This window comes from Aptenodytes forsteri, unplaced genomic scaffold (genome assembly GCF_000699145.1).
Source record: "Aptenodytes forsteri isolate BGI_AS27 unplaced genomic scaffold, ASM69914v1 Scaffold547, whole genome shotgun sequence".
NCBI lineage: Eukaryota > Metazoa > Chordata > Aves > Sphenisciformes > Spheniscidae > Aptenodytes > Aptenodytes forsteri.
Window position 1 is genome coordinate 136,105 of NW_008795324.1, and position 306 is coordinate 136,410.

At 74.8% G+C, this 306-nt stretch overlaps 1 protein-coding gene across 1 annotated transcript in view; it reads left to right on the plus strand.

The window, feature by feature from the left end:
• The window catches only part of SLC39A5 (solute carrier family 39 member 5), a 15,300-nt gene that overhangs the window by 10,834 nt on the left and 4,160 nt on the right, over positions 1-306 (plus strand). The window lies entirely within an intron of this gene.

Consider the following 306-nt stretch of genomic DNA (forward strand, 5'->3'; position numbering starts at 1 on the left):
AGCGGCGGCCGAGCTGGAAGGATGGCAGGAGGGCGGGAGCCCCAAACGTGCCCCCAGGACTGGACTTTCTCCCCTCCTCGTGAGACCCCCAGCAGCATCCGCCATCCCCAGAAGTCTCCATGGCTCAGCCCTGCGCGGCCCCCCCCAGCCCCTCCGCCCCTGCGGGGAGGGGACGTGGGGTCCCCTCGCCACCCCGTGTCCTCTCCCGGGGGACCGGGGCACCCAGCGCTCCCCGGGGTGGGACGGCAGCGGGGTGCTCACACGCCTGGCTCTGGGGGCGAGGTCGAGCGCGGTTCCCCTTCCCGC